This window comes from Schistocerca piceifrons, chromosome 1 (genome assembly GCF_021461385.2).
Source record: "Schistocerca piceifrons isolate TAMUIC-IGC-003096 chromosome 1, iqSchPice1.1, whole genome shotgun sequence".
Lineage (NCBI taxonomy): Eukaryota > Metazoa > Arthropoda > Insecta > Orthoptera > Acrididae > Schistocerca > Schistocerca piceifrons.
The window spans coordinates 129,295,946-129,308,870 of NC_060138.1; the positions used below are offsets into that span (position 1 = coordinate 129,295,946).

At 43.2% G+C, this 12,925-nt stretch overlaps 1 protein-coding gene across 1 annotated transcript in view; it reads left to right on the plus strand.

Annotated features, from left to right (window-relative positions):
- The window catches only part of LOC124788484 (probable G-protein coupled receptor Mth-like 1), a 539,206-nt gene that overhangs the window by 72,900 nt on the left and 453,381 nt on the right, over positions 1–12,925 (plus strand). The window lies entirely within an intron of this gene.

Below are 12,925 nucleotides of genomic sequence, written 5' to 3' on the forward strand. Positions count from 1 at the left end.
AAAAGTGCTGAGTCGAAAGTTATAAGCGAAAATCGTTCTGGTAGCGCTGATAGTGGACCTCTTGTACTGCAAGCTCTTTGCTGGAAGGTACTATCGGCCAAAACAAGGAAAAAAACTGTAGTAGACATGGGGCCCTGAGGTTCATAGCTCAAAAGTTTTGAGCCCTTGTTTATTTTCGCTATTTTGAAACACATCTCTTCTGCTGAACAAGTCTTCATAGCTCTTAAGTTATGCAGTTTAGAACCCATGTTTACTGGAGTTTTTTCCTTGTTCTGGACCATACTGCTTACTCCCAAGATGTGGAAAGCAAAGAGATTGCAGTAGAAGACGTCCACAGTCAGAGGTACCAGAATGATATTTCGCTTATCACTTTAGACTACATAAATCTCGACCAGGGTCCCTTACCTCCAATTGTCCCATTTACTCCTCTCCATCATCCTTGAAAGTTTTTATCATCATCATGGCATCGCCCAATACATTAAACAGTTTGTGATGTTCGCAGTGACATACACGAAACACTGCCAAGTATTTTATGAAAGTACTCGTATGGAGGACAATGTCAATAAAAATCTTCTCTCTCTTCTTCTGCCTTTACCTTGTACCTACACCGGATTTTGGCTTTGTTAATGTTTAGAGGGTGGGCGAATGCCCTTCCAGTCACCACCCGTTTACTCCCCTGGGACGGAATTTGTGTACACCAGCTGTTCGTGTGTGGTATTGCCCATGTCAAAGTATGAGATCTCTTTCAAAAATATCCGCAGCTCGTGGTCGTGCGGTAGCGTTCTCGCTTCCCGCGCCCGGGTTCCCGGGTTCGATTCCCGGCGGGGTCAGGGATTTTTTTCTGCCTCGTGATGACTGGGTGTTGTGTGATGTCCTTAGGTTAGTTAGGTTTAAGTAGTTATAAGTTCTAGGGAACTGATGACCATAGATGTTAAGTCCCATAGTGCTCAGAGCCATTTGAACAATTTTCTTTCAAAATATTTGTAAATCATATAACCGAGGCAAGGTGTGGGTACCAGCCGGGTATTCACCTATTCGGATGTGGGAGGGGGCACCTAAAACCGGCATCCAGGCTGGTCAGCACGCATACCCTAGTCGTTAGTCCGCTGGATGGATTCGACCCGGGGCCGTCGCACCTGCCCAAAGGCTGTGCTAACACGGGCAGCTGCCTGGAGGGTAATCTCAATAAAACATGTTTAATGAAATGTGAAATAACCGTACGACGTGTCTGGCAGGCTATCTGATAAAATCTGCTATGTACTGTAGTTCGTTAAGGACATGTGTGCCGCGCGGGATTAGCCAAGCGGTTTGAGGCGCTGCAGCCATGGACTGTGCGGCTGGTCCCGGCGGAGGTTCGAGTCCTCCCTCGGGCATGGGTTTGTGTGTTTGTCCTTAGGATAATTTAGGTTAAGTAGTGTGTAAGCTTAGGGACTGATGACCTTAGCAGTGAAGTCCCATAAGATTTTTCACACATTTTGAAGAGGACACGTGAGTTGATGGCAAGTACACCATTTTTATTTATCATCAAAAACCTCTAACGGAAGTATGTCAGCCATGTAATCACAGCTAGCATGAACGTAAGCAACGAGAATGATCAAGTCTTTGGTATATTTTTAATTTTAATCCGCATAATAGCTACATATTCGCACTCACATACGCTCAAGGACATTTATTGTGTTCTACGTTTTCACTAAAGAATTCTACTCCTTCTTCTCCACGGTTACTCTGCAATTCTCAATTAAACGCCTCGCAGAGGGTTCATCGAACCACCTTCTCTACCGTTCTACTTTCGAGCAGCCCCCGCGAGAAACACACACACAAATCTTTCCGTCAAGCCTTGACTTCTCTTATTTTATTATGATGATCATTTCTACCTATGTAGGAGGGCGCCAGCAAAATATTTTCACCTTCTGGGGACACAGTCAGTGATTGAAATCTTGTGAGAAGATTCTGCCGCAACGAAAAACGCCTTTGTTTTAATGATTCCCATGGGTCATATCCATGATACTCTCTTCTCTATTTCACGATAATACAAAACGAGCTGCCCTTCTCCATCTGCCGCGCATCCAACACCGGAAAGCGGTATTCCAGAAGGAGGTGCACAACTGAAGTGAAAACAGTCGCTTTAGTAGACATGGTGCATTTTCTAAGGGTATCGCAAATATAACACAGGCTTTAGTTTGTTTTCTGTCCAACATTATCTATATGATCATTCCCATTTAAATTATTCCCAATTGTAATCTCTAAGTATTTAGTTGAAATGAAATGAAATGTGGCTATGGCCTCCCGTCGGGTAGACCGGTCCCCTGGTGGGAGTCTTTTTAGGTGACGCCACTTCGGATGGGGGTGAGGTGGTGGTGGTGGTGGTGGTGGTGGTGGTGGTGGTGGTGATGAGCGGAGAAAATCTCCGACCCAGCCGGGAACCGAACCCGGCCCCTTTGCATGCCATTCCGTCGCACCGACCACTCAGCTATCGACTATTTAGTTAAATTGACAGGCTTTAGGTATGTGTGATTTATCGTGTAACAGAAATTTAGCGGATTCCTTTCAGTACTCACGGGGATGACTTCCACTTTTCATTATTTAGAGTCAATTGCCACTTTTCGCACCACACAGATGTGTTGTCTGAATCATTTTGCAATTGGTTTTGATCTTCTGGTGACTTTACTAGACAGTAAATGACAGCATCATCTGCAATGAGTCTAAGAGGGTTGCTCATGCTGTCTTCTAAATCGTGTATATAGATAAGGGACAGCAGAGGACCAATAACATTTCCTTAGGGAACGCCAGATGTTACTTCTGTTTCATTCGACCACTTTCCGTCAATTACTTCGAACTATGGGACCTTTCTGACAGGAAATCATGAATCCGGGCGCGCATTTGAGACGATACTCCATAGGCACTCCAGAAGTTGCGTGTGAGGGACGGTGTCAAAAGCCTTCCGGAAATCTATAAATATGGAATCGATTTGACGTAACCTGCCGATAGCACAGCTTGTGCTTCTTCAGTCAGACTTTGTCTTAAACTACACGTCACTACAGCCAGTTGTTACCAATAGCAGAAACTACCGCGTGGCAAAGAAATTACTGGGCGAAAGAGCTCAAGGCCAAAGCAGTGTACCAAGATACGATCGTATGGAGTATCCTAACAGAGATGCGGTTAGAGCAGATATTTCCAAACTGGGTGTCCTGACACATCGTGGTATCTAGTAGTAGCACCAAAGCTGTCACGAGAGTAGTAAATTCAGAACGTAGAACAAACGAAAATTTTTTGCTAAAATAATGTAAAACATCCTTCTCTTCGTTCAGTGTATTCACAGACCCCGTATTAAACGAGTGACCTGTAAGTCGGGTTTGGTGGTTGACGCAATATAAGGCGAATTCTAGAGCACAAAGCTAGATTTCCTTTCAGGTCATTTGAAATAATCAGCAAAAGGAATGCTGCTCTATAAGGTAAAGTTGCAGGTCTCCTCACCCCCACAGACAAAAATGTACCGTTAAGAGATAATGTGGAGATATTATTGAAAAAAAATAGATTTGAAACGTTTCCTTCGATATCTAAATGTGCAATAGTAACAAAATACAACTATTGATTCATGAGCATCTAGCACAATTGAAGGAGTGGTTGGATGGATATTTCCCAACAGTAAACATGAACGAGTATGACTCGATAGGAAATCCTTTCACCCTTTCCAGTACTTTCCAGATTCTGCTTGTTGAAGAGGAGGAAATGCAAAGCTACAAAGTACCAAGAATCAGATTTATGCAACTTCTGGATCTGTTTTCAGCGAGATTATCCTTAAATAACTCAAACAGCCCCCCTCATTTTGCTTCTGTTTTCCACAACATGCGTATTCGTGTGAAAGTGCACTTGCTGTTACGACAAATATAAAAACAGTTAAACGTGAAAGTTTGAGACAGTTAGACGAGCAAGTGCGTGTGAATTTGTCCTTCATCCGAGGTAGTATACGACAGATCTGAAATGGTTGCCAGGCCGACGTATAATTGAATGCTTATTGGTATTGAAGGGATTTGTATACTTGAAATTATCTTTAGTGCATAAGTATACTGTACTTAGAAATTAGATAGCCGGCCGCGGTGGTCTAGCGGTTCTAGGCGCTCAGTCCGGAACCGCGCGACTGCTACGGTCGCAGGTTCGAATCCTGCCTCGGGCATGGATGTGTGTGATGTCCTTAGGTTAGTTAGGTTTAAGTAGTTCTAAGTTCTAGGGGACTGATGACCACAGATGTTGTCCCATAGTGCTCAGAGCCATTTTAGAAATTAGATATAAATATTACCATTTCTTTAAAATATCGTGCATTACAATAGAATCTCTTTTATTAACATTAGTCAAAGGGTCTGTTGTAAAACTGTAACTCTGAGAAGGGTATCGCCACGAGGAAAGGTTTGGAAAGCTTTAAGTTAGAGGAATACTTGACTTAAAAGAGCCCAGTCCATTATGGACGACGAAAGTTCTGCCAAAATGAAAGTGACATCGGATGCGCTTCACTGATGCGTAACAGGATCTCTGATGTCCTCAATATACATAAACGATGTAGAAGATTGGGTCACCAGCGCTATAAGATCGTTCGTTGACTGTAGTATTGTCTACAGGAAAAAGCATCGTCGTTGGGTAAGCGTAATGAATTGAAGAAAGACTTGGATAAATTTCCGACTTGGAGTAATGAATGGCAGCTGTTTTTAAAAGTGGGTAAATCAAATTACTGCCTTTAACAAACTGTGTAGTGTCTGATCACGTTACATTGTGTATTTATGGAGGTTTATGTATTTAGCGTACTGTTACATCACAAACAAATGAGTATTGTCTCAAAGTAGAAATTTTTCTGTTGATCCCTCCTTCATCACCAGGAACTGCGTTAGATCGCCAGGGGAAGGGCAAGAGGACATTCGTGAATTACATGCGAACAGTCTGCTTTTCAACGCCACCGTCACAGCTTGGTGAAGTTGTTCCACTTGTGAAAAGAGTCGGCACGCCTTCCAGCGTTGATCCTTATTCGGCTAAGAATCGATCAGATCTTGCGTGCCAATTCAAAGCCAGGTGGCTTCGTCGTTATGGGAGGCATCTTAACATTTTTTTTTCGTAGCATTAATCTACCACGTGAGTCTCCAGCAGACATAAGTATTAAATCTATTTCCAGCAAACATTCTAGCGGTTTCCAGGGGTAGGTGACAAGAGCGAAGCCGACCTTTGCTAATGGTTGAAACGTCTGCGTGAACAGGGAGGCTAGGATTTCTCGGTAGTGTTTTGTACTCCAGTACAAGTGTACTTCCCCACCGCAGAGATGGAGGGTAGCCAGATAGTAGATGTCGATCTAGGACCATTTACAAGTTGGTGAGTTGAATATTTAGGCCGGGGGGGGGGGGGGGGCAGAACATTTCTAGGGAAGGCGAATGTAGGGCTTAGATTTGTTGGAAGGGTTGGGGGGAGCGCAGTACACCTGCAAAGGTAATTGTCCACGAGACGCTAGTGCGATCAATTCTGGAGTACTGATCCAGCATTTGAAATCTCTGTCAGGTAGGTATTAGAAACATGTAGAATTCCTACATGCGCTGCCAGGATCGTAACAGATCGGTGCAGCACATACGGGAGTGTAACAGGAATGCCAAGGGAACTCAAAGGGGAGTCTGGAAGTAACACTATTCCAAGAAGACGGTGCGATCATTATGCTGCCACCATCGTATTTCTGGCGTAGGTATTCTGAGAATACGATAAGAGACAGTGGTTTTTCTCTCTTTCAACAGAGCAGACATCGATAATATTGGTGCGACGCATCTGATCCATGCACTGTTTGTGGCGCACCAAGTATACGTATATGTACATTAGATCAGTGACCAAATAACACTTCACTGTAGAGCAGTCTTCAGCTCTGCAAGTAAATTAACAAGCAAAACACACACACACTCTCTCTCTCTCTCTCTCTCTCTCTCTCTCTCTCTCTCTCTCTCTCTCTCTCTCTCGTTCATTCCATACAAATACGAGCATAAGAAGTCCATTCGAATACAGTCCGACGTCGCGGCCGGAAACAAAAAGGCTGAACAAATGGCAACCAGACGCGCAGTAGTAGCGTAAAGTTCACCGAAGCGTAGCAAATTCGTAACGACTAAAACCGTGAACGAACTACGAGAAAAACGTACCGGGAACTGAACGCCGCTGCGGCATCAAGACATGATGCACAACTAACAAATAGTGTCGAACGTTTGATTACGTCCGTACACCACAATAAACGTAAAAGTGGCGCTAACTCGTTAGGAAACTCACCAAAGCTTATCTGGCGTGGCACAGACTGACTCCACTACAGCCAACGTCAAACTTGACATACGCTATCATGTCTTACTTTAATATTTATTTTCCCGATAGAGATGTTGTCTGGGCGCCTGTTGGCTGCTGACGTACGCTGGTGACTGAAACGGGCAATAGTCACAAGAAGCTCAAAATTTGAGACAAAATACAAAAACAGAAATTTGTTAGAAAGTAGCAGCGGTATTTTCAATGCTCTGGATTGCAAAGTTACGTATTTTCTTTACCTAGATTTTTAGAATAAAAAAAAACCCCTCTCAGAAAGAAATATAAACTATGTTCCTGCTAGAAGGTTGACATCTTAGTTAAGCTTCGATCTTTAATTTGCTGTTTTTCTTTCCCTTTACAACGATTGTGTTGCAAGATAAAACTGTGTATTCGAGTGTACTGCAGATAAAGCTTCTTCAGCAAAACTGAAGTTACAAATAGATGAGATTTGAAACACATTATTGCGTTCATTATAAACACAGTTGTAAGGAAGATGTATAAATATGAATCGAATACTTTTATAGTGCAGGACATCCTAGGATATGGTAACATGTAATCTAATTAAAAAAGTGTGCAACTGTGATGGAACAATAAATGAGAATTATCTGAAATATCCACTCGTATACAGTTGCTGAATTCTCTCGAGACGAGTATATCGACAAAATTCAAAAAGTTACCTCCATTACACAAGTGTTTGTATATAGCGATATCAGGTGGCCAGAAAAACAAACTCTGAAAGCTATGACAGTGGTGGAAAACCCTTTTTGGAGCAGGTTGTGATCATCCTATTGAATAATATTTCAAATAAGGACGGAACCAGGGAAGAAACAACAGAAATATTACTGGAAAAACCGGGATTTTCTGTCAAAATAAACAGTTTTATGCCGGAACAGAGCATGTGTGTAAGTACAGCAAAACAAATGGCACCGCCATGAACTTCGCCATGCACTCTGAAGTCTTGTTTGTGATTGTGTATGGCGTCAGCTACTTAACAGCGGAAGACACTTTACAGAGACAGCTTTGTCTGAAGTGCCGCAGTATTGAGTGGGAGATGGTCGTTGTGATAGCTTTCAAAAGGCTCGCCTTCGTAAAGGAGATCTACTGGACGCTTAAGCGGCAGGCGGTGAGTAATCCACTCACATAAAAGATGCAGTTGCCGGCGCTGACGGAGCGAAGGCGAAGCGGATGTTGGTTGTTTTCAAGTTGCTGCTTCTGAGAACACGCAGTCTTAAATGGTATCTCCCCCTCCCTCCCCCCTACCTCTCACCCCTTTACCACTTCCTCTTTCGTGTGCAAAAGCTAGTGACAGCCTTGCGTTGATACTATATATACAGTGTTTTATTTAGTAACAGGAAATCCCTATCAGGTAGTTCAAATATACAGCAGGAGCATAGCTACGATCGTTGTTATTCGATACAGATAAGGTTTTTGTTTCTCTAAACATTTCTGGAGACTGCAAGAAAGACTTTGCTTCTGTGACGCATAAGAGCTAGTTCTATACTGAGTTTTCCCCTTTGCTATGTTTCTGTTCAAAAAAATGTTCAAATGTGTGTGAAATCTTACGGGACTTAACTGCTAAGGTCATCAGTCGCTAAGCTTACACACTACATAACCTAAATTATCCTAAGGACAAACACACACACCCATGCCCGTGGGAGGACTCGAACCTCCGCCGGGACCAGCCGCACAGTCCATGACTGCAGCGCCTAAGACCGCTCGGCTAATCCCGCGTGGCTGTGTTTCTGTTTCATTAAATTAGATGATGCTGTGGTACAGCAACGAGACGAACTTGTCTGCATATTTAATTTCGATGATTTTGCCTAAGTGCCTGAGGATGAAGCCGTAAAAGGCTTCCAAATCAATTGCAAATAAATAGAACAACAAACACAGCTGAGTAGAAAATTAGTATACATGTAGGTTATGTGATCCAAAACATGTCCGAATGGTCCTTTCAACAACGCCGCAGACAAATCCTGCCGCAGTGTGAAGAGAAAGCTTCTTACATCGACGAAACGTTAAATGATAATTATTGTACAATTCGCTTTACGGGGTAAACAAGGATTGTTTTTATTTTTTATTTTATACTGTATGTCGTTCTGATTTTAGGTAAAAGTGACTGTGTGTGTGTGTGTGTGTGTGTGTGTGTGTGTGTGTGTGTGACCGTTCTCTTCGAGGTAATTCATAATGCCGCATATCAACGTTAGAGGTATGGATTACTCGTATTGCCTTTCTTGAACATTGATGTGACCTTTGCAACTTTCCAGTCTTTGGGTACGGATATTTCGTAGAGCGAGCGGTTGAATATGATTAATGTGGGCACAGCATACTCTGAAAGGAATCTAATTGGTGTACAGTGTGGACCGGAAGACTTGCTTTTATTAAGTGGTTTTAGTTGCTTCACTACTCCGAGGATATCTACTTCTAAGTTACTCATGTTGGCAGTTGCCGCGCGGGATTAGCCGAGCGGTCTGAGGCGCTGCAGTCATGGACTGTGCGGCTGGTCCCGGCGGAGGTTCGAGTCCTCCCTCGGGCATGAGTGTGTGTGTGTGTGTGTGTGTGTGTGTGTGTGTGTGTGTGTGTGTGTGTGTGTGTGTGTGTGTGTGTGTTTATTCTTAGGATAATTTAGGTTAAGTAGTGTGTCAGCTTAGGGACTGATGACCTTAGCAGTTAAGTCCCATAAGATTTCACACACATTTGAACATTTTGTTGGCAGCTGGTCTTGGTTCGGATTCTGTAATATTTACTGCGCCTTCTTTGGTGGAGGTATTTCGGAAGGTTGTGTGTTTAGTAACTCTGCTTTAGCAGCACTGTCATCGATAGTATTTCCATTGCTATCGCGCAGATTAGGCATTGATTGTGTCTTGCCGCTAGCATATTTACCAGATGACCATTATTTCCAGAACCCATATTGATTCCTCAAGAGCAGACTATTCGGTTTCCAAAAATGTCGTAATACGCGAGCGTAGAACATGTTCCGAAATTCTACACCTCATCGATGTCTGTGTCGTAGAAAATTTATGAAGAAAAAAAAAATACACGTGCAACGGCTCTAGAGAAAAGCAGAAAAGGAATGATTTCACTCTAAAAGTGGAGTAAGAATGCAGCAATGCCGAGTATTGTTCAGTTGTTATCGTCACACCTGACAACCGAAGACGAGAAAACGGCCGTCAGAAGTTGGCTGCGGCTCGATCGCTCCGACATGAATGGGAGTCGGAGCTCCCCCATTAACGGCGCATCTGACATAACGGTGTAGCGCTGGGTCCAGGCAGCTGCCGGTGTGAGAAGCAAGCCCTGACAGGTCCGGAAGGAATGTCCGCTTCTCAGGCGTGGAAACCAAGGGACACAAGGCACGTCACTGAAGACTCCACGTCAAGAGTCTTGGTCCTCATTCGTAAGCAGACGTTGACGGAACACTATTAAAAAAAAAAGTTCACAGAAGAGCGTAATATTTCAGCAGTCGTCGACATCAGCTCCTGAAAAATGACGTGTAAAGTCGCCGTCGAAATATTGTGAAATTTTAGCGACATCATCCGACGCACTCCCCGAGAGACTTGGCAACATTTATTATGTACATCGGGAATGTTTTGAACACCTCCAGAATGTTGACATGAGTAGCAACAGCATTCCGTGTGCTGAGTCTCGGTCCGGCACACAGTTTTAATCTGCCAGGAAGTTTAATATCAGCGCACACTCCGCTGTAGAGTGAAAATTTCATTCTAGATGTTCTTAATGGCTGCCGCTTCGGTATGGCTCGATGTTGTCAGTATAAAAGTGGTAGTTGGAGGACTTACGGTCAAATAAGGCAGAAGGGATAGATAACATTCCATCAGAATTTCAAAAATCATTGGGGGTAGTGGCAACAAAACGACTATTCACGTTGGTGTGTAGAATATATGAGTCCGGCGACATACCATCTGACTTTCGGAAAAGCATCATCCACACAATTCCGAAGACGGCAAGAGCTGACAAGTGCGAGAATTATCGCACAATCAGCTTAACAGCTCATGCATCGAAGCTGCTTACAAGAATAATATACAGAAGAGTGGAAAAGAAAATTGAGAATGCGCTAGGTGACGATCAATTTGGCTTTAGGAAAAGTAAAGGGACGAGAGAGGCAATTCTGACGTTACGGCTAATAATGGAAGCAAGGCTAAAGAAAAATCAAGACACTTTTATAGGATTTGTCAACCTGGGAAATGCGTTCGACAATATAAAATGGTGCAAGCTGTTCGAGATTCTGAAAAAAGTAGGGGTAAGCTATAGGGAGAAACGGGTCATATACAATATGTACAACAACCAAGAGGGAATAATAAGAGTGGACGATCAAGAACGAAGTGCTCGTGTTAAGAAGGGTGTAAGACAAGGCTGTAGGCTTTCGCCCCTACTCTTCAATCTGTACATCGAGGAAGCAATGATGGAAATAAAAGAAAGGTTCAGGAGTGGAATTAAAATACAAGGTGAAAGGATATCAATGATACGATTCGCTGATGAGATTGCTATCCTGAGTGAAAGTGAAGAAGAATTAAATGATCTGCTGAACGGAATGAACAGTCTAATGAGTACACAGTATGGTTTGAGAGTAAATCGGAGAAAGACGAAGGTAATGAGAAGTAGTAGAAACTTAACATCAGGATTGATGGTCACGAAGTCAATGAAGTTAAGGAATTCTGCTACCTAGGCAGTAAAATAACCAATGACGGACGGAGCAAGGAGGACATCAAAAGCAGACTCGCTATGGCAAAAAAGGCATTTCTGGCCAAGAGAAGTCTACTAATATCAAATACCGGCCTTAAATTGAGGAAGAACTTTCTGAGGATGTACGTCTGGAGTAGAGCATTGTATGGTAGTGAAACATGGACTGTGGGAAAACCGGAACAGAAGAGAATCGAAGCATTTGAGATGTGGTGCTATAGACGAATGTTGAAAATTAGGTGGGCTGATAAGGTAAGGAATGAGGAGGTTCTACGCAGAATCGGAGAGGAAAGGAATATGTGGAAAACACTGACAAGGAGAAGGGACAGGATGATAGGACATCTGCTAAGACATGAGGGAATGACTTCCATGGTACTAGAGGGAGCTGTAGAGGGCAAAAACTGTAGAGGAAGACAGAGATTGGAATACGTCAAGCAAATAATTGAGGTCGTAGGTTGCAAGTGCTACTCTGAGATGAAGAGGTTAGCACAGGAAAGGAATTCGTGGCGGGCCGCATCAAACCAGTCAGTAGACGGATGACCAAAAAAAAACAAAAAAAAAAGTTGCAAAACACAGGGGAAGTGGAAGTATCACTGGTGCACAGGAAGAAAAGAAACGAATTAAGGACGTGACACTGGGGTTCTTTTGAGATCACTTTTTCCCTTGCTGACTTCTGTATCCACAGATGACTCACTGTTACCTCTTTCTCAGGCAATCGTCGAACCAAAGAAATGTATTTTTTTTAACTGGTGTTTTGCTATCAAAAGTTACGTGTCGAAATAACCGTATCAAACACCTGGCTGAAATCAAGCAGTGATCAAGAAACCCGTAGCTTCTTTGCTGTCGTCAGTAGCTGTTTAGTGCAGTGGCTTTGCAGTGGTGTTTCGGGAAGCCTGACACACTGCATGACACAGACAGTGAAGTACCCTGAAGATGCGGTCGAATGCCAGTGTAACTTCTTACACGAACACATCTTCGGCGGGTGATTAGAGCTGCAATTCTCTTGACAGGTAGAACAGCCACCAGAGGGCTTTAGTGCTGTTCGGGTTTGTTTTGTTACTGGTCCTGGTAGCATATATTAGGGTCCTGAACAGCGTCAGAACTGTACTGTTGATACTCTTAAAATATCGTAAATCCGATATATCTATATTTAAAAAAGACTCATCATAGGCACGAAGTATCGGAGGGAAATGTCATTAGATCGCGGTATCGACATAAGAAATATCGACTGCCCATTGTAAATATACTGCCGGTATAGAGCTGTATATTGAAGTATTGATTTATTATTACATATTGTACTTCAACAAGCTAGCAGCCTGCTTATCCCCCTTAGAGCAAGAACTGAAAGGAAAACGATGCACGTTCACGCTTGGAGATAACCACTTTGCTAACAATGGTTCAGTGAAGGCAGCCATGTTTAACGCAATTGCCGCTAGCGCTCCTTACGGTGCGATTCGGCACTACCGAACTACGCGAGACGAAACTTGATATTTCCCTGCAAATTGAAAATCGTCTCTGTAGGTGGCTGAACTGTTGTCGCCGACTTCGATTCTTCAAACTAAAGCACACACCTAGCACGTTCGGGTTCAGTGAAGGCAGCCATCTTTAACGCAACTGCCGCTAGCGCTCCTGACGGTGCGATTCGGCACTACCGAACTATGCGAGGCAAAACTTGAAGTATTTCCCTACAAATTGACACTACAATCGCCTCTGTAGGTATTATGAATTAATTTATATGAATTTTCGAAGTTGTAAAGTCATTTTTGAAATACGCTGTATTTTTAATGTAATTGGTCGTGTCCAACTATGAAGTGCGTCTGACATTGCTCAGCATCCACATGGGTGTGAGTATGGAGTGCGGGGTGTTTATTTACATATTTATTTATTTTTTTGCAGGTGCTGGCGTGCCCGGAGACGGACATTGCTC